Here is a 21,112-nt window from a genome sequence, read left to right on the forward strand (position 1 = left end):
CCAGGACCCTGAGATCATGACCTGAGCCGAAGGCAGCGGCTTAACCCACCGAGCCACCCAGGCGCCCCGCTGCTCCCCCTTTTTGAGTGCCCCCTCTCTCTGTCAAAAAGTAATATCTTGAAAAGAAAGAAAAAAAAGTTGCCCGTTTTTCCAGCTGAACTATCCAGGTGCCCCACAAAACATGTATTCTTGTATAATTGTGGGTGAAACTGAATAATGAAGTAGCTTAGAATTTAAACTTTAATAGCTTATATTAATTGAACCATAGATTGAAGCAAGGAAAAAATCGCATGTCAGTTGCATTTCCTGTAGCTGCTATTGAAAAAAAAATTATGGGCGCCTGGGTGGCTCAGTGGGTTAAGGCCTCTGCCTTCTGCTCAGATCATGATCTCAGGGTCCTGGGATCTAGTCCCGCATCAGGCTCTCTGCTCAGCAGGGAGCCTGCTTCCTCCTCTCTCTCTCTGACTGCCTCTCTGCCTACTTGTGATCTCTCTCTGTCAAATAAATAAATAAAATCTTTAAAAAAAAAAAAGAAAAAAAATTGTTACTGAAGCCTTTATCATTATTGTATATATCTGAAAGGCAGGTGTTAAGCTAATATGTAGCTTATTTATAGATAAAGCTGGTGCTGAAGTAAAGGGTAACTGCACTTGTAGCAGAGTTTGTCCTTAAAATTTTTAAATGGTTGGGATGGGCGCCTGGGTGGCTCAGTTGGTTGGACGACTGCCTTCGGCTCAGGTCATGATCCTGGAGTCGTGGGATCGAGTCCCACATCGGGCTCCCAGCTCCATGGGGAGTCTGCTTCTCCCTCTGACCTTCTCCTCGCTCATGTTCTCTCTCACTGTCTCTCTCTCTCAAATAAATAAATAATCTTAAAAAAAATTTTTTTTTAAATGGTTGGGAAATTATTAAAAAAAAAAGATACTGTAAAAAGCCAGTGTTTGAAGTAGCAGAATGTCGTTAAGATTCTATTTTAATGAAAATGAAACTTATATTTAAAAAATGATATCCACAGGCCCTAGCAAAATGTCTTTTGCTTCATAAATACTGTATAAATATATGTTGTTCAACAAATATTAAGTGTCTGGCAGGTTTGGGGTATTTTTCTAAGTGCTACAGATACAGTAATCAATGCGACAAATTCCCTGCCCTCTTACATTCTATGAAGCAGACAGACAATAAACTGTAAACACAAATGAGCAAGGTAATTTTAGTTTCCTTTTAAGAAATAGAGAATATTGGGGATCCGGGTGAGTGAGGAGGTGTTTTAGTGTATTTAAGGAAGGCCTTTTAAAGGTGGGTTTCAATTGAGATCTTAAATACTAGAGCAAACCAGATTTCAGAATAGTAACTACCTTTCCTCGTAGTGGGAACAGCAAGGGCAAAATCTCCTGAATCAGAAAAGATCTTAGCATATTGAAGAATTTGGAGCCTAATGGAGCAAAATGATGCTGAAGTGAGACTTGAGCAATACATGCCTTGTAGGCCTTTCTGAAGAAACTGTAGGTCTAAGCAAGGAGCAGTCTTGTTTACCTTTTTTGGTGTACAGCATAGATGTGCTTTGATTCACACAGAGGAGTTATTCTTGTATATTCATGGACAAAACCTGAATTTTAAATATCAAACCTCAAATACATTAGGAAAACTTATTTTAAAGGAGTCTGATGAAAGCCGTATCTTTAAAATGTATAACCTAAGTGATGTTTTGTAAAGATCCAGATGTTCAGAATTTTCATTTTGGTTAAAGGGGGCTACTTGTGTGTCTTAGGTTAAGAAACAGGTTGGAAATTCAGAAAGTGTTCTAAATATATCTATCTAAGTCTATCTAAATATATCTTGGCCATTGACCTACATATTCTTTTCTTAGAAATGAGGATTATATATTTCAGGTTAACTATGAGCAATAATTAATAAAAATAATTAAAATGTTCTGGAAACCTAAATGGAATTGTTTAGATAGTTGTCAGTATGGATAGACCACTTAATTGTGTGTATCTTTTTAAATTGTAGCTTTGTAAAAAGCCTGCAAATAGGCAATAAAACAGTCATCAGTTTGTTTTTAAAAATAGCAACAGAAGCATTCTTTTAGTAGGCTTTTCAGTTGAAATCGCCTATATCTTTTTTTGCTTTTTAAAATATTCCTTGAGGGGTGTGTGGGAGGCTCTGTCAGTTGGGCATCCAACTCCTATAATTTCAGCTCAGGTCATGATCTAATCTCATGGGTGGAGAGATCGCACATTGAGCTGGTCTTTCCATTCAGCAGGAAGTCTGCTTGGGATTTTCTCCCTCTGTTCCTCCCCTACGTATGCATGTACTCTCTCACAAATTAATAAATCTTTATTTATTTATTTTAAATATTAAAATTTAATATTTAAAATATTTGTATTAAATATTTATGTATCTTTTTATTTGAGAGAGCCAGAGAGGGGGAGGGCACGAGCAGCGTGAGGGCAGGGGGAGAAGCTGATTCCCCACTGAGTAGGAGCCCAATGTGGGGTTCGATCCTGGGACTCAGGGATCATGACCTGAGCTGAAGCAGACTGTTAACCGACTGAGCCACCCAGTTGCCCCAATAAATAAAATTTTGAAAATAAAATAACCCTTGAATGTTTTTAAAACATTGAGATCTTGGCTGATTCATGGTTGAGTTTTATGCTATATCTAATAGTCCTCAGCAGTAGTGCTTACAGGTACTAGTTTTCTGATGCTGAGAAGCAAAGGCCAGGGCAATGCAGATTGATCTCATGTCAACTTTTCGGTTAAGTTTACAAGTAAATCTGTTAACTTTGATGGTTTTCTGTGAGCAGTGACTCTAGCTTTTACAAAAATGGTATGCAGAAGATGACTAACATGTATATTGTAGCATCATATGCACTTTTTAAAAAGCAAAAGTGAGATTTAATAGGTTCCTTTAATTTTGATAAGTCCTGTGTGTAGCTGGCCTCTAACCTAGTTGGAGCTAGGAACTCACACTCGACATCTGGGCACTATTTTTCCTGTTTGTTTACTGGCTCTCTACTGCTTTTCTTTGTGGGCTTCATTTTCAGTCAGGCTTTATTCTCATGAGGGCAAAGTTGGCTTCCCAGTAGCTCCAAGCTTACAATTTCCTCAGCATTTAAAAAAAAATTAATAGACTTTATATTTTAGAGCAGTTTTAGTTTTGCTGAAAAATTGAGAGAAAGCACAGAGAGTTCCTCCTCTTCAGTTTCCCTGTTGTTGGTTTATATTAGGTCTCACTTTTTGTGTTGAAGAATAGAGATACCGTAACATGGAATAACAGTTCTGTGGATTTTGACAAATGCCTGTCCTTCCTTAGGTATCCAGCAGAAAAGTTTCACTGCCCTCGATATCTCCTGTGCTTCACCTGTTACTCCTCTCCCTTCTACATTTCTCCTTGGCAACCAGGGGGTTTTTTTGATGGCGTATTTGTCTTAATAGGCTTTATTTTTCTTTTTTGGTAGTTTGTTTACAGCAAAATTGAGTGGAAGATACAGAGATTTTTCCATATACCTCTTGCTCCCACACATTATCAACGTGCCCCTCAGAGTCGTACATTTCTAACAACTGAGGAACGTGCATTGACGCATCATCACCTAGAGTCCGTAGTTAACATTAGGGCTCATTCTTGGTGTTGTACAATTTTTGGGTTTGGACAACTTTATCATGTATATCCACCACTGTAATACTGTACAGAGTAGTTTCATGCCCTAAAAATCCTGTGTGCTCCACCTGCTCATTTTTCCCTCCTCCAAGCTTCTGGCTACCACTGAGCTTTTTAGTATCTCTTCTCCATAGTTATGCCTTTTCAAGAATGTCATATAGTTTGAATTATAGAGTATGTAACCTTTTACATTGGCTTCTTTTACTTAATAATATACATTTAAGTTTTTTTCCCCATGTCTTTTTATGGCTTAATGGCTCATATATATTTTTAAAGATTTATTTATTTTAGAGAGAGGGAAACATGCACAGGTAGGGGGAGGGGCAGAGAGAAAGGGAGAGAATCTCAAGTATATGCTCGCTGAGCTGGGAGCTTGATAAGGCGCTCGATCTCACTATCCTGAGGTCACGATCTGAGCCAAAATCAAAAGTCAGACTGGACCCTTAACCACCTGGGCCACATGGGTGCCCCATAGTTCATTTCTTTATAGCATTGAGTAATATTCCATTGTCTGGATGTACCTCAGTTTACTTGAATGGTCACCTGCTATAGGACATCTTGGTGGCTTCTAATTTTTGGCTGTATATCCTTTAGCACTTTTGACTGAAAATCACAATATTGAAGGCTCTCTTTTTCTTGACTTTATTACTGTTATCAATAGCAAATATTTATGTCCCTCCTGCCCCCCACACTGTTATAAGAATTAATTATTAGTTTTTCAAAAGACGCCAAGTGTTAGAAGAAATTTTCCTCTTAGGCTAAAACAAGAACAGGTCTGTTTTAAAAACTATAAAATGCAAATTAAATGTTTCTCCGTGGTTAATCTGGCATTCAATGGTTTACGAAATATTTTCTCACACACTAGTGAAATTAATACTCATTAGTAACATTTTGCGGGATGTGCCTGGGTGGCTCAGTAGGTTAAGTGTCTGACTCTTGGTTTTGGCTCAGGTCATGATCTTGGGTGGTGAGATTGAGCCCCATGCCTGGCTCTGTGCTCAGCAGGGAGTCTGCTTGAGACTCTCCCTTTGCCACTGAATAAATCTTAAAAAAAAAAAAAAAAGTTCTGAGGTTAGTACTGTAGTATCATTTTGTAACTGAAAAATAGGCTCAGAGAAGTTACATAACTTGGCCAAAGTCATATATGTGCCAGATAAAAAATAGTCACTTTACTGTAAGTCTTGTGGGTTTTGCTCTCCCTTTACTTTATCCTAACATTTTTTTGTGGGGAGGAAGCACCAGGTATGGGTTGTATTTAAGTTTTTCAAAATCTGCAGAGTTTCTATATAAACCCCTCCCTGTAATCTCGATTTCTCTAACTCCAAAGCCCTGTACATTGGCTTAACAAAGCTACCACATAATTATGAAAATATAGGATTGAGGATTATCAATAGCAGATATTTATGATATTTATTGAGCAGCTCCTTATTTTAAGGAATGGTGCTAGGTGGGATATACTGTGCGGTGATGAATGATAAAGAGCTTGGACTCTGGAATTGCTTCTGTGAAAATCCTGACTCCAGTATTGACTTTGTGCAAATTCTTTAACTTTGCCCCTATATGTAAAATAGGGTGATAGTACTTGCCTTACAGAATTCGCCTTGTTGGCGGGTTATACTTTTAAATGCTTAGCTGATTTTCCGGAGGTTAAATATTGCTTTATTTTTTATTTTAAAGATTTTTACTTATTTATTTGACAAAGTGAGAGAGAACACAAGCAAGGGGAGCAGCAGAGGGAGAAGGAGAAGCAGGCTCTCTGGTGAGTGGGGAGCCTGATGTGGGACCCCATCCCAGGACTCCAGGGTCATGGCTTGAGCCACCCAGGCTTTATTTTACTTTTTAAAAGATACTATTTATTTGCCAGAGAGTAGTAGGAGTGTGTGCATACAAGCAGGGGGAGGGGCAGAGAGATAAGCAGACTCCGGGCTGAGCCTGGGGCTCAACCCTAGGGCCCTGAGATCAAGACCTGAGCTGGAGCCAGAAGCTTAACCAACTGAGACACTCAGACACCCTACGAGCTCTTTATTTTAGTAATGTTATTATTTATATGTATATATACAGATGTAGTGTATCCTTGGGCATCAAACAGTTCTATGCAGTCATCCCAAAGGGGGGATTAATTCACAGTTATTTTTACTAAAATGAAAAATTAGCACTTTCATTAAAATAAAAGATTAGGGGCCCCCTGGGTGGCTCAGTGGGTTAAAGCCTCTGCCTTTGGCTCAGATCATGATCCCAGAGTCCTGGGATCGAGCCCCGCATCCGGCTCTCTGTGCAGCAAGGAGCCTGTTTCCCTTCCTCTCTCTCTGCCTGCCTCGCTGCCTACTTGTGATATTTGTCAAATGAATAAATAAAATCTTAAAAAAAAAATGAAAGATTAGCACTAAAATACTACTGAAACAACTGCTTGTCTTTCCTACATACATGCTATATATTGAAATAGTGTTGAGCAATATGTGTTTATGATGCTTTCGACTTTTTAAAGTATTCTTAGATTGTTCCATATATGCACGTTTTGTTTCTCTTAACTTGCAAAATCTGTATTTCCATTCCCTACTCAACTTTTTTTTTTAAAGATTTTTTTTTTTTAAATTATTCATTAGAGAGAGAGAAACAAGCAAGAGGAGAAGAGGGAGAAGCAGACTCTCTACTGAGCTGGGAGCCCGACATGGGGCTCAGTCCCAGGACCTGGAGATCATGACCTGAGCTGAAGGCAGATGTTTAACCATCTGAGCTACCCAGGTGCCCCCTCTACTCAACTTTTAAAATTTTACGGCTAAGGAACTGAAGAACAAAGTTAGAGCCTCATGTTAGGTTACACAGTAGTTACACAGTTAGCTGCAGAGCTAAGGTTAGAAACCAGGTTTCTTTCTTTCTCTGCTTGTTGCCTTTCTTTTTCATGTCCTTACTTTTACAGAAAGTGAGAGTCAGGTGCAGACAAATAGAGACAATAGTAACTGATTCTCAAAGATTTAAATTTTTCTTTTTTTAAAAAAAATATTTAGTTCTCAGAGAGAATGAACAAGCAGGGAGAGGGGCAGGAAGGGGGAAAAGCAGGCATGGGGCTTTATCCCAGTACCCTGGGATCATGACCTGAGTCGAAGGCAGACGCTTAATCAACTGAGCCATGAGGTGCCCCCAAGATTTGAATTATCTTTCTGATTCATTGTTTTATTTGGTCTTAGGAACGCCAAGAATACTTTAATGTTATTGGCAGGAAAATCCAACCCCAATCTCTGCTGACTTTTAGACCTGAATATTAAATACTTAGTGCTTCTCTAAGATTTCTTCAAATGTCTCAAAGGCACTTTAAAATCCCTAAGCCTAAAACCAAACTCTTGATGTCCTTTTCCCCTCCATTCACTACACAAGTCCTTTCATGTTCCCTTGGTGATTGGTTCTACTGTCAGACTAGTTGCAGAATCCAGAAACCAAAGACTTGTCCTCGACACCTTTCTCACTCTACATATGTGCTCTGTAACCTCCTATCCATCCACATCTCTCTGTTGCCAGTACCATCAGTCTAGAGCTACTGTAATTTTTTGCCTTGCCTTAGAATTGTTCTGTTGACATTTATTTGTCTTCTTTTCCATCCTGTCTCTGCTGCCAGAGTGCTCTTTTTGAAGTACAAACCAGCTTAAATCTATGTCTCCTTCCCCTCTTTAAAAGAGTGGGTTCCTATTTACTTTACTTTTCAGGGAAGCCTTCCTGTATCTTTTAGGCTATGTTACATTCCTCTTCCTTTTCTCTCTTTGTGGTGCCAGTATATCTTCTCTCTGTAATACTTACCACGGTAGTAAATTTTGTATTTGTTTGTGTGATTATTCAATCATGTGTTTATTCAGTTGTCTCTTCCTTTTTTTTTTTTTTTAAGATTTTATTTATTTATTTGAGGGAGAGAAAATGAGAGAACATGAGAGGGGAGAGGTCAGAGGGAGAAGCAGACTCCCCGCTGAGCAGGGAGCCGGATATGGGACTTGATCCTGGGACTCCAGGATCATGACCTGAGCCCAAGGCAGGTTGCTCAACCAACTGAGCCACCCAGGCGCCCACAGTTGTCTGTTCTTTAGACTGCAAGTACTGCTAGGAAGGTACTGTTTATTTCTTAGTGCCTGGCACAGTAGCTGATGCTGGGTACTCAGTAAATCTGTGCTGAATGCATGAATGCTGCATACATGAATGAATGGAGAAGTGACGTGTTAGCTCTGTGAGGGGCTTGAAGTGAAGAGGAAGAAGAGAATAGATAGGCTAAAAAAATACAGTTTCTTGAAATTTGACTTTGTGGTTTTTACATATTAGGTACTTTGAATGTGTAACTCATTTCATCTTACCAGGGACTGAAGTTTTACAAACAAGGTAATTGAGGCTTAGAGAACATGAATAATTTGTCAGTGGACTCGTACCACTTCAAATTCCCTTTCTTTTCTAGTGTCAGCACTGATGTTTTTGTGAACTTTTGTTTTCTTGTTTGAAATGTGTTAGGTCACCATATCTTACTGCTACCACTGTCTAGTGTTAGTACTACTACCTTTTTGTATGAGTGCTGAGAGTAACATTGATGAAAAGAGACGAGACGAGACGGAGAGCAGTTTTGGTTATGCAGGATTATGGTTCTTTGCTAAAGTAGACCTCTCATCTTAATCTAATCAGTTCCAAGTTATCTCCTGTGAAACTTTGAAATCCCATTGTGGGTTTTTTGTTTTTGTTTTTGTTTTTTTAAAAGATTTTATTTATTTATTTGACAGAGATCACAAGTAGGCAGAGAGAGGGGGAAGCAGGCTCCCCACTGAGCAGAGAGCCCGATGCGGGGCTCAATCCCAGAATCCTGGGATCGTGACCTGAGCCGAAGGCAGAGGCTTTAACCCACTGAGCCACCCAGGCGCCCCTCATCGTGGGTTTTGAGTCCAGTACCTCTGACCTTTCTTGTTGCTTTTGATTTTTCTTATGTCTCTTCTGTTACAGAGTTTTAAGATTCTATAATAGCCCTTTTAACTGCTGCTTTTGTTTATTAAAATCATTCTTACTTTTCCAAGTGCAGTTAAATTATCCCCTTTGTGGATACTTTTTCTAGTTCTGAGCTTGTGAAAGTCTGGAGTTCTTTATACTTCTTTTGTAGGACTTGCCTAATTTTGCCCTACTTGAATGGACTCATTCAGTTCATTTGTGTGAACTTCTTACTGTCTTTATCTGCTCTGAAACAAATAGTAGATTTTCAACCTACAAATTTGTATTTGATCACACCTTAGTGTGAGTACTGGGATTTATTCATTTTTTTGTAATCCCAAACCTAGCATGTTACTTGACATAATAGGCATTTGATACATATTAGTTGAATTAAATGTCTTCTGCCCTAGTTTTTCTTTTAAAAGTAGTTTTAGTATTAGGAAGAATTTGACCAGGGGCATAACAAGATCAGATTTTACATTTTTTCAAGAACAGATTTTAATTTTTTGACGATTTATTTATTTGAGAGAGGACATGCAGGGGGGTCGGGGAAGGGAAGGATTGAGGGAGAGGGAGAGAATTTGAAGCAGATGCCCTGCTGTGCTTGGAGCCCCACACAGGGCTCTATCTCACAACCCTGAGATCATGACCTGAACTGAAACCAGGAGTCAGATGCTTAACCAACTATGCCCCCCAGGCATCCCAGTTTTTAATTTTTAATTTTAATTTTTATTTATTTATTTATTTATTTGACAGACAGAGATCACAAGTAGGCAGAGAGTCAGGCAGAGAGGGAGGAGGAAGCAGGCTCCCTGCTGAGCAAAGAGCCCGATGCGGGGCTCGATCCCAGGACCCTGGGATCATGACCTGAGCTGAAAGCAGAGGCTTTAACCCACTGAGCCACCCAGGCACACCCCCCCCCTCAGTTTTTTTTTAAACAGAAACAATTCTGGCTGTACTTGTAATCAGGAGTGAGTGTGGGAGAACCACTATGATTATTATAATAGATCAGGCAGTGGGTCACGGTAGCTTCAATGAGGCAGTAGAGATGTGAAAATATTTGAAGATTGTATTGGATGGCTAAGTTGATAGGACTTGGTGATAGAATGAGATTTGGGGGTATGTTTTTGGATTTGGTAATGAGACAGAGTTAATTGTACATTAGTTGCTTGCTAAAGGAGAGGCAAGTTTGGATATATATTTTTTAACATTAAATTTGCAGTATCTTTGAGATTATTTATTTTATTTTTAATAAGGTTTTATTTATTTATTTGACAGAGAGAAAGAGACATCCAGAGGGGAGATCAGACAGGGGGAGTGGGAGTGGGGAGAAGCAGGCTTCCTGCAGAGCAGCGACCCCAATGCAGGGCTTGATCTCAGGACACTGGGATCATGAGCTGAGTAGAAGGCAGATGCTTAACAACTGAGCCACCCAGGTGCCTCTCTTTGAGATAATTTAAGTAGAATGTAAAGGATGCAGTTGATCATTAGGATTTGGGGATCTTTGGAAAAACCCTTCAGGCTAAAGGTGAGAATTAGGGAGTTAAGGGTGTGGATGATACCACCTAGAAGTGCAATAAGAGAAGGGCCTAAGATTGGGCCATGAAGAACTAAATTTGGAGCTTTTGGGTTGTTGAACACTAGGAGGTTGGGGAGAGTGGTATGCCTGGGGAGGGTATGGAAGTTCCACATACTTTCCCTCTGTGTCTCTTCATCTGGTTGTTGGTTCATATCCTTTAAAAACTGGAAAATGTCTATTAGTTCATCAAGATGACCTGGTGGAAACACCTCAGACAGGGATTATTAAAATGGCAACTTTGGACATGACATACTCAGGGCCCCTTCCAATAGATAATCTGTTGTTGAAGTTGAAGAACATCACTCTGACACCTCACATTGGAAGTGTGCCTCATCAAGCCAGATGACAGATGATGGAATATTTGGTTGAACGCATCCTGGCTTCTCTCCATGGCCTTCCTATTTCTAATGAAGTGGTACTTAAATGATCTTACGTGGGCTGAGAATTCAGTGGGATGAAACATGGCAGATTAAATGGGGACAAAAATTCTTTAAAAACATAACTAAATTTAGAGAGATGAGAATAAGTCAATAAAGGATATATAAGTTGGTTGAGTTGGTGAGGAAGAAGGAAAAACCAGAATAGTGTGATGGATAGAAGTCCATGGAAAGGGATTTTCAAGGAGGGAGTGGCTAACAGCGTCAGATAACTGCTGAGAGGTAAGGAATGAAGACTAAAAATGTCTCCTGGATTAAAAAAAAAAAAGATTTAATTAATTATATATATATTTTACATTTTTAAAAATTTATTTTTTATTTTATTTTTATTTATATATTTTTATGGATTTTATTTATTTATTTGACAGAGAGGCAGCAAGAAAGGGAATACAACCAGGGGGAGTGGGAGTGGGAGAGGGAGAATCAGGCTTCCTGCTGAGCAGGGAGTCCTGATGCAGGGCTCAGTCCCGGGACTGTGGGATCATGACCTGAGCCAAAGGTAGATGCTTAAAGACTGAACCACCCAGGTGCCCCAAAATGTCTCCTGGATTTAGTGACTTGAAATAAAGGTAGTTTTAGCAAGCTTTTAGTGGAATGATGGGAACAGAGATTAGATTACATTGGCTTAAACAGTGGAAGGTAAGGAATTAGAGATGCTGATAGATCTTAAAGTGTGATAGCTGATGTGAAAGAACAAGAAAGACGTGTGCTTTTTGGAGTGCTTGGGTGGCTCAGTAAGTTAAGCATCCCACTCTTGGTTTTGGCTCAGGTCATGAACTCAGGGTTGTGAGATCGAGCCTTACTTTGGGCTCCTTGCTCAGTTAGGTGTCTACTTTAGTTTCTCTCTCTCTGTGCCTCACCATGCTCATTCTCTCTTTCAAAAATAAAATCTTTAAAAAGAGAAGTTTTTTTTTTTTTTTAAAGAGGTTCTCAACTAGGTTTTGTTTTTTTTTTTTTGACAGAGAGAGATCACAAGTAGGCAAAGAGGTAGGCAGAGAGAGAGGGAGAAGCAGGTTCCCCGCTGAGCAGAGAGCCTGATGTGGGGCTTGATCCCAGGACCCTGAGACCATGACCTGAGCCGAAGGTAGAGGCTCAACCCACTGAGCCACCCAGGCACCCCTGTTTTTGTTTTTTGTTTTTTTTTAAAGGTGAGACATGGACATACGTTTCAAACTTTTTTTTTTTTAAGATTTTATTTGTTTATTTGACACAGAGAGAGATTACAAGCAGACAGAGAGGCAGTCAGAGAGAGAGGGAAAAGTAGGCTCCCTGCTGAGCAGAGAGCCCAATACGGGGCTCGATCCCAGGACCCCGAGATCACGACATGAGCTGAAGGCAAAGGCTTAATCCACTTAGCCACCCAGGCGCCCCTCAAACTTTTTGTTTTCTTGGCAGCATCTTTGCAGAGCAGAAATTTTCAATTATAATAAAGTCTTTTTTATGGGGCTGTGTTTTGGTATAATATTTAACAATTCATTGCCCAACCTAAGTTCACCTTAATTTTCTCTGGGTTCCCACTATAAGTTTTTTAGTTTTGCATTTTATGTTTATGTCTCTCATCCATTTTGAGTTAATTTTTGTGAAAGGTATAAGGTCTGTGTCTAGACAGTTGTTTTCCCTGAGAATGTCCAGTTGTTCCATTTGTTTAATAGACTTTATCCACTGAATTGTTTTTCTTGTTCTTTTGTCAGTGGTCAGTTAAATGTGTTTGCATGCATCTACATCTGGGCTCACTATATTCTGTTCCATTGATCTGTGTTACCTGTTCTTTGGCTAATACTACACTGTCTTGATTACTGTAGCTTTTATAGTAAGTCTTGAAGTTGGGTAATGTCAGTCCTTCAGTCTTTAGTATTGTGTTGACTCTTCTTGATCTTTTGCCTTTCCATATAAACTTTAGGATCTGTATGTCAGTATAAGGTAGCTTGGGGTTTTGATTGGGAATACACTGAATCATTGGATCAGGTTGGGAAAAATTGACGTCTCAACAATAATGAATCTTCCAATTCATGAATATAGACTATTTCCCCATCTTGAAGGTTAAGAATAGACAACGTTGATCTGTGGTGATAAAGTCTGAGAAATGGTTACTATTGGGAGAGGGCAGGTAATGACTAGAGGTGGCATGGGGGAGGTTTCTGGGATTTGGGAAATGTTCTGTATCTGTGTGGTTGTTATATGCGTATGTTCATTTAGTAAAAATAATGATATGTGTACCTCTCTTTGGTAATATTTTCAATATTTCTTTCTTTCTTTCTTTTTTTTAAAAGATTTTTATTTATTTATTTGACAGAGAGAGATCACAAGTAGACAGAGAGGCAGGCAGGGAGAGAGAGAGAGAAGGAGGGAAGCAGGCTCCCTGCTGAGCAAAGAGCCCGATGTGGGACTCCATCCCAGGACCCTGAGATCATGACCTGGGCCGAAGGCAGCGGCTTAACCCACTGAGCCACCTAGGCGCCCTATTTTCAATATTTCTTAAAAAAAAAAAAAAAAAACCCCAAAAAAACCCAAAACAACAACAATCTGACTATTTCGATTAAAGAGCAGAAAACATGGGGCACCTGAATGGCTCAGTGGGTTAAGCCTCTGCCTTTGGCTCAGGTCATGATCCCAGGGTCCTGGGATAGAGCCTGCATTGGGCTCTCTGCTCAGTAGGGAACCTGCTTCCCCCACCCCCGCCTGCCTCTCTGCCTACGTATGATCTCTGTCAAATAAATAAAATCTTCAAAATAAAAAAAAAAATTTTTTTAAAAAGCAGAAAACTTGTATCCAAATTTGTGTTTTAGTGGTCTTTGATACCTACTTAGTATCTTTGAAATTTTGTAGGTATAAATTTTTTGGGGGAGGGAAGTAGGTAAGGAATTTAAGTATTGAGGATAAGAGCAAACTCACATTAAAGGTTATAGTGTTGCTTGTAATTGTTTTTATATTAGGTCGTTTTTGGTCACAGATATAGGCAGAATTTTTTTTTTTAAAGTATCAATTTTAGACAAAATGAAAAACCAATGTAGACTAAATCTTGAGGAAAAAAACTATGTTATAAATTCTGTTTGAAACAGTGTTCTCCGGGGGTGGTTTGTGTAAGCCCTATCACTTGGTAATTGACACTAGATTAGATAAAACAGTAGAAGGTTTCCTGTTTGGAACAATCCCATTTTATTGCAAGAAAATCGGGTCACTTGTATGGATATTTTTTTTAACTTAAAGTTTTGTGACAGAGGAAATATATCTTCTGCTTTAGTGGTCGAAAGCATTGTTATTTTGTCATTAAAACACTGGCCCTCTTTAAAGCTGCTTTTTCGGGCGCCTGGGTGGCTCAGTGGGTTAAGCCGCTGCCTTCGGCTCAGGTCATGATCTCAGGGTCCTGGGATCGAGTCCCGCATCGGGCTCTCTGCTCAGCAGGGAGCCTGCTTCCTCCTCTCTCTCTGCCTGCCTCTCTGCCTACTTGTGATCTCTCTCTGTCAAATAAATAAATAAAATCTTTAAAAAAAAAATAAAGCTGCTTTTTCATATTTAGTGCATTGTTTTGTGTAAGAGCAATGTTGGAAGTCATGAATAACTGTACATGTGGAGAAGCAGTGTAAGTTAATGGGTTCATATAGATTGTTTGAAGCATTAGCTGCTTATATTTCTTATACATCTAGGGTGGTGATATGAACTAAACAGATGTAGGAGTGCTATTAATTAGAATGCCCCATTTTACGTGACTGTAGAGCAAGATCTTTCCTAGAAGCAGTTTCACTTAATGGGCTGTGCTTGTGTCAACTTGTGGTTTCAACGGAACAGTGCCTATAGCAACAGTAAACTTCTAACAGCAAATGACTTGAGTTTGCATTTGTCACATTGGGAAGGACAATACCCTTTCAGTTTACTCATTCATTTTGTGTCATTATAATGGTGTTTAAAGCATGGTTAGTTGCTCATTAGGAGTAAAATTGAACAGTATAAACTAAGGCAAATCTTTGTTATGTTGAATGCTTAATGCTTTTATATACAGTGCTATGTCAAAACTCTGAGGAGGGTTTCCTGTAGTGGTTGGCCTTAGATAAGACCCCATCATTCTGGGCACCTGGGTGGCTCAGTGGGTTAAACCTCTTTTTTCAGCTTAGGTCATGATCTTGGGGTCCTGGGATCGAGTCCTGCATTGGACTCTCTGCTCAGCAGGGAGCCTGCTTACCCCCCTCTCTCTGCCTGCCTCTCTGCCTACTTGTGATCTCTCTCTCCCTGTCAAATAAATAAATAAAATCTTAAAAAAAAAAAAAAGACCCCCATCAGTCATGGTCCATTCTCACAATTCTAAGTTTATAAGAAGTTGTTAATCATCTAAGAATATGTTGTGAGAAGTAAGACTTTGTTCTGTGTGTTTTATTGATACTTTCATTTTTTTCCCTCCAAGGATAATTGTTTTACCTATCAGTTTATACACTAAAGCAACAGATTCACATTTTAAAAAAAAAATCTGTTTAGAGTTTCTCCTATGTTTACGTTTTATGCTTTCTCCCTGGATTAGCTGATACAGTCATCTACCACCTGTGCTTACATTGATAATGTCCAGATCTGTATTTCTGTGTTATTTTCTTTGAGACATGTTCCTAAGCATTATGTAGTTCATATTAAAGTTGATTATTTCTCTTTTTAATTTTCCAGTAGTTCACATCACTTTTTTGTTTGTTTGTTTGTTTGTTTTGAGAGGGAGAGAGAGATAAAATGGTGGTAGGGGTAGAGGGAGAAAGAGAATCTTAAAGCAGATCCCACATCCAGTGCAGAACCATGTGTGGGGTTCAGTCTTACAACCCTGAGATCATGACCTGAGCCAAGTCAGACATAACCAACTGAGCCAGCCAAGCACCCTCCAGTAGTCCACATCTGAATTTGGGGTTACCCTGTACCCAGTTGTAAATGCCAGCAACCACCCAGGGGTGGGGTGTTCCATATTGTCATATGGATTGAATTGGTTGATAATGTTCAAGTCTTCTAAATTCTTCTTGACTTTCTGTCTTTACAGTGAGGGCTGGAAATCTACAACTATGGGTGTTGAATTCTCTCTCTCCTTTTCATTTTGTTAGCTTTTGCTTCATATATTTTGATTTTTGTATTTCACTGATATATTAATCTTTGAGTCATTATGAAATGTCCTTCTTTGTCTCTAGTAATTCTTATTGTCTGATGTTGATATAAATATTTTAGCTCTCCTGTGGTTGCTCTTTGTGTAATATATCTTTTTCTATTTTTCTCTCAACCTATTTTATCTTTGAACCTAAGGTATGTTTCATAGACTATATAAAATTGATCTTTTTGTTGTTTTTTTTTTACAGTCAGATCTTTTTTATCCATTCTGACAATATTTTGCTTTTTGTTTGGAATATTTAGGTCATTTATGTTTAATACAGTTATAATATTGTTGGGTTTACATTTGTCATTTTATTTTATTTTATTTTATTTTATTTATTTTAAAGATTTTATTTATTTGACAGAGAGAGACACAGTGAGAGATGGAGCACAAGCAGGGGGAGTGGGAGAGGGAGAAGCAGGCTACCTGCTGAGCAGGGAGCCCAATTCGAGGCTCTGTCCCAGAATCCTAGGATCATGACCTGAGCGGAAGGCAGACAATGTTTGAGCCACCCAGGCGCCCCTGTTATTTTATTTTTTATAATGTCTCCTTTGTTGAGGTCTGTACCTTCTTTAATGTCTTTTTTGCAGGGGTTAGTTTTTTAACTGTATTTAAAATTTTTTTTTAAATTGTTGCTCTAGGGATTATACCTATATCTTCATTTATCACAATGTTCAAATTAATGTTTATTTAATTTCAGTAAAATATAGAAACATTGCACCAGTAGGGAAGAGCTCCGTCTCCTCTCTCCTTTTTAAAGTATTACTTTTACATATATGACATCTGTGTGTATTATAAATCTCACATTACAGTGTTAAAGTTACTGCTTTTTACAACCATTTATTTTTTTAAAAAAGGTGAGAGAAGAAATAATCATTTATAGGATCTTCTGTGTTAACATACATATTTACCACTTTTTGTCTGCATTTCATTTTGTGGATTTGAGTCACAGATTCTTTACTTTTATTTTTTTATTTTATTTATTTATTTATTTTTTTAAAGATTTTATTTATTTATTTGACAGACAGAGATCACAAGCAGGCAGAGAGGCAGGCAGAGAGAGAGGAGGAAGCAGGCTCCCTGCTGAGCAGAGAGCCCGATGCGGGGCTCGATCCCAGGACCCTGAGATCACGACCTGAGCCGAAGGCAGCGGCTTAACCCACTGAGCCACCCAGGCGCCCCAGATTCTTTACTTTTAGCCTAAAGAATTTCCTTTATTCCTTTTTAAAAAAATTATTTATTTATTTATTTATTTGACAGACAGAGATCACAAGTAGGCAGAGAAGCAGGCAGAGAGAGGGGAGGAAGTAGGCTCCCTGCTGAGCAGAGAGCCCAATGCTGCCCAGGATCCTGGGATCATGACCTGAGCTGAAGGCAGAGGTTTTAAGCCACTGAGCCACTCAGGCGCCCCTCCTTTATTATTTCTTTTAAAGCAGGTCTGCTACCAATGAGATTTCTTAGTCTGCTTATCTAGGAATTCTTTTCCTTTACATTTTTAAAATTTTTAGTAGTTTTATTTTATTTTACTTTATTTTAATGTCATATTATATTATATTATATTATATTATATTATTTTTTACAATCCCTCCACTCAGTGTTGGGCTCGGACCCATGACCTTGAGATCAAGAGGCACATGGTCTTCCCATTGAGCCAGCCAGCACCCCCCAGTTAAAAAAAAAAAAGAAAGAAAAAAAAAAGTAATATCTGTTGCCAACACAGGGCTCAAACTTGCCACCTCAAGGTCAAGAGTCATATGCTCTTCTGACTAAGCCAATAAGGTTCCCCTTTTGTCTTTGTTTTGAAAGAATATTTTTGTTGGATGTAGAATTCTTATTTTTTCCCCTCAGCACTTTGAATGTCATTCTCCCTTTGGGTTTCTAGTGTTTCAAAATGAGAAATCAACTGCTAATCTAATGTGGTTTTCTTGTATATGATGAATTTTCTTTTACTGCTTTCAGGATTTTTCTAATTGTCTTTCACTTGTTTGACTATGATGTATCTATGTGGCTTTTATTGAGGTCTCCTTTGAGATTTGTTGAACTTCTTGGATATGTGTGAATTGATGTTTTTCATCAGTTTAGAGGATGTTTGGGGCCATTATTTTTTCAAGTATTTGTTCTACCTCATTTTTTTCTAGGATTCATATTATATACATGTTGGTGTTCTTGATAATTGTCCCTTGTGTTTCAGAGGCCCTATTCATTTTTCTTTAATCTTTTTCTCTCTATCCTTCAGATTGCACAGTTTCTGTTGACTTATTTTGTTTGCTGATTTCTTTATTTGCCATCTTGAATCTGTTGTTGAGCTGTTTTTGTGAAATTTCTTTTCAGTTTTTATACTTTCCAACTGCAGAATGTCTGTTTGTTCCTCTGTTAAGAATTTGTTTCCTTGGGGCACCTGGGTGGCTCAGTGGGTTAAAGCCTCTGCCTTCGGCTCAGGTCATGATACCAGGGTCCTGGGATCAGCCCCATGTCTGGCTCTCTGCTCTGCAGGGAGCCTGCTTCCTCCTCTCTTCTCTCTCTGCCTGCCTCTCTGCCTACTTGTGATCTTCGTCTGTCAAATAAATAAAATCTTAAATCTTAAAAAAAAAAAAAGAATTTGTTTCCTTATTGAGATTCTCTACTTGTTGATTCATTGTTATCATACTTTAATTTTTTAAAATATATTTGCCTTTAGTATTTGGAACATACTTAAAATAGCTCCTTTGGGACGCATGGGTGGCTCGGTGGGTTTAAGTCTCTGTCTTCAGCTCAGGTCATGATCTCAGGGTCCTGGGAACAAGCCCCATATCTGGCTCTTTGCTCAGCAGGGAGCTTGCTTCTCCCTCTGCCCCTCCCTCTGCCAGCACTGACTCGTGCACGCCCCCTCTCTCTCTTTCTCTCTGACAAATAAATAAATAAAATATTTAAAAAAATAAAATAGCTCTTTTGATGTCTTTGTGAAGTCCATCATCTGAGGACATTGTTTTTCTAGTGACTGCTTTTTATCTCCTGTGTATGAGTCACGTTTCCTATTTCTTCAAAGGTCTCTTAATTTTTTATTGAAAACTGGACACTTTAGATAATATATTGCAGCAGCTTTAGATTCTAATTGTTTTTCCCTTTGAAAGGGTTGCTGTGTTTTTTGTTTGGGTAACTGGGATACATTTGAAATCTGTCTCTCCTGTACTGTGTTGTTGCTTATGTCTCTGCTCAGTTTTTAAATTTTTTCTCTTTTAACTTTTAAACCTGGCTTTCTATTCTTTGCTCTTGTCCTTTCCAGCATAGTTTACTGGTCAGCCAGTGCTTGGTCAGAAATTGTGCTCAAATACCTCCCACCACTAAAGGTTTTTGGCATCTCCTCTGCATAATCCTGTAGTGTCAGCGAAGAATATGCTCGATCCATTCATGATCACATCCTCAGGCTAGTGGTACGCTCAATTGCCCTGTCTGCCTGCTGGTGAGATGGTCACTTGCATCAGTAATGCCCCTGAGTATAGGTGTGGCCAACCATTCCACTTTGGGGGCTCCTTTGTTAGTGCAAACACAGATGATCAGGTCTGTGCCACCTAATTAGGCAGAACCTATTGAGCTGGGGGTGGGGTGGGGAATGGGAGTGGCCCCTACTGTTCTTAATAAAAATCCTACAAGTTTTTATTTTTTAAGATTTAATTATTTATTTGAGAGAGAGAAAGAGAAAGAGCTTATAAGCAGGCGGAGGAGTAAAGGGAGAGAGCCTCCTGAAGCAGGCTTCCGGTTGGGTTGGGAGTCTTACACTGCTCTATCAGGATCCTGAGATCATGACCTGAGCCCAAACCAAGAGTCTGCCACTTCACTGACTCTGCCAGCCAGGCGCCCCAAACTTGCAGTGTTTTTTTGTTTGTTTGTTTTTAATTTTATTTATTTATTAAAGCGTGTGCAAGCAGGGGGAGAGACAGAGCAAGGGAGAAGCTGACTTCCCCGAGCAGGGAGCCCGACAGGGGCTCCATCCCAGGACCCTGAGATCATGACCTGAGATGAAGGCAGATGCTTAACTGACCAGGTTCCCTGATACTGCAGGTTTTTAAGCATCAGCACTTCTCTTTGTGTATGGATTTGATAGATTTCCAGAGCTCTGAAGTGGTTTTATTATTTTTTTAATGATTTATTTATTTATTTGAAAGAGAGAGAGCACACCCAAGTGGGAGGGAGGAGAAAGAATCTCAGGCAGACTCCACCCAGTGGAGAGCCCGATGTGGGGGTGCAGTGTGTTTGTGTGTGGGGGTCCCTGATGCAGGGCTGATGTCATGACTCTGAGATCACGACCTGAGCTGAAACCAGAAGTCAGGTGCCCAGCCAACTGGTGTTCCTGAAGTAGTTGTTTTGATTAATTTTGTCTTGTTTTATAATTACATTTTGGGAGTATTAGCTGACCCTTTCCCTTGCTCATAACCAGAAGTGTCCTGCTTTACCAGTACTTCTGAAACCCTGCATATTCGTAATCTATCACCTCTTCCTCACACTAAGGCAACCATTATCTTAACATTTTGATAATCATTCCTGAGCCTTTTGTTTTTTAAAGATTTTGTTTAGGGGTGCTTGGGTGGCTCAGTGGGTTAAAGCCTCTGCCTTTGGCTGGGGTCATAATTCCAGGGTCCTGGGATCGAGCCACACATCGGGCTCTCTCCTCGGCAGGGAGCCTGCTTTCTCCTCTCTCTCTCTCTCTGCCTGCCTCTCTGCCTACTTGTGATGGTGTATTTGTCAAATAAATAATAAAATCTTTAAAAAATAAAGATTTTGTTTATTTATTTGATAGACAGAGATCATAAGTATGCAGAGAGGCAGGTAGAGAGAGAAGGGGAAGCAGGCTCCCTGCCAAGCAGAGAGCCCGATGTGGGGCTTAATCGCAGCACCCTGAGATCATGACCCGAGCCGAAGGCAGAGGCTTTAACCCACTGAACCACCCAGGTGCCCTCATTCCTGAGCTTTTTAAAGTCGTTTTAAAGCACAACTAAGTATCCATATATATTATGTCATTTCATATTGTGTTGATTTGAACTTTATATATACTGAATGACATAGGGTTTTTTGTTTTTGTTTTTGCAATTTGCTTTTTTTGTTTTGTTTTAAAGAATTTATTTATTTGACAGAGAGTGAGAGAAGGAGAGAGAGCATAAGTCGGGGGAGCAGCAGAGGGAGAGGGGGAAGCAGGCTCCCTGCTAAGCAGGGAGCCCGATGCAGGACTTGATCCCAGGATCCTGAGATCATGACCTGAGCCGAAGGCAGAGGCTTAACCCACTGAGCCACCCAGGTGCCCCTGTTTTGTTTTTACTTACCATTGTTTTCATTGTTTTATCCATGTTGATGTAGTTGTCTTTTGTGTCCATTGCTATATGCTGCTTTATTGTAGCAGTGTACCACAA

The 21,112-nt window shown here is 39.4% G+C and overlaps 1 protein-coding gene across 5 annotated transcripts in view; it reads left to right on the forward strand.

Annotated features, from left to right (window-relative positions):
* Nucleotides 1-21,112, forward strand: part of CUNH18orf25 (chromosome unknown C18orf25 homolog) — a 91,542-nt gene that overhangs the window by 13,058 nt on the left and 57,372 nt on the right. Inside the window, exon 1 of one of the 5 annotated variants that reach the window (XM_045065588.1) lies at nucleotides 6,383-6,403. The exons of the other annotated variants lie outside the window; for them this stretch is intronic. The gene's annotated coding sequence lies outside the window, so the exon portion shown is untranslated. Of the gene's footprint in view, nucleotides 1-6,382; nucleotides 6,404-21,112 lie in introns of those variants that run through there. 5 annotated transcript variants of the gene reach the window in all.

This window comes from Mustela putorius, unplaced genomic scaffold (assembly GCF_011764305.1).
Source record: "Mustela putorius furo isolate JIRA1106 unplaced genomic scaffold, ASM1176430v1.1 tig00003858_pilon_pilon_pilon, whole genome shotgun sequence".
NCBI classification, from domain to species: Eukaryota; Metazoa; Chordata; class Mammalia; order Carnivora; family Mustelidae; genus Mustela; species Mustela putorius.